Source organism: Acanthisitta chloris, unplaced genomic scaffold (assembly GCF_000695815.1).
Source record: "Acanthisitta chloris isolate BGI_N310 unplaced genomic scaffold, ASM69581v1 scaffold4090, whole genome shotgun sequence".
Classification (NCBI taxonomy): Eukaryota; Metazoa; Chordata; class Aves; order Passeriformes; family Acanthisittidae; genus Acanthisitta; species Acanthisitta chloris.
The window spans coordinates 10,444-10,937 of NW_008649782.1; positions in this window are offsets into that span (position 1 = coordinate 10,444).

Genomic DNA, 494 nt, shown 5'->3' on the forward strand with positions numbered 1-494 from the left:
TAATAAAGAAATTCTTAATACCTAATCTAACCCTGCTCTCTTTCAGTTTAAAGCCATTCCCACCACAACTCCATCTCCCAGCTGTGCTGCAGGGGCGTGTTGAGCAACCCTTGTCCCAGTCTTATCTCCAGCTGGCTGGCTCCTGGTGGCTTGTCAGTTGTGGCACAGCTGTCACCACCGAGGGGCTTGGCCCCAAGAAGGGCTCTGATAAAAAAACTCAGGCTCCAAAATGAATAAATAAACACATACTAATAAAACGTTTGAGGAAAATATCAACTTTTCATCCTAAAAATCCCAGAGAATGGCTGGGCAGAACGGGCCATTTCCATTTCACGGGGATGCAGGGGCGTTAGCAGGGGTGACCCTGGATCCTGGGGATGGACATAAGAGAGGCCACTGCCAGTTTTCCAAGCGCCGCCGCCTAACTCCTCGGGGGCACATCCCCGCGCAGCATTCCCATATCCCCGCGCAGCATTCCACATCCCCGCGCAGCA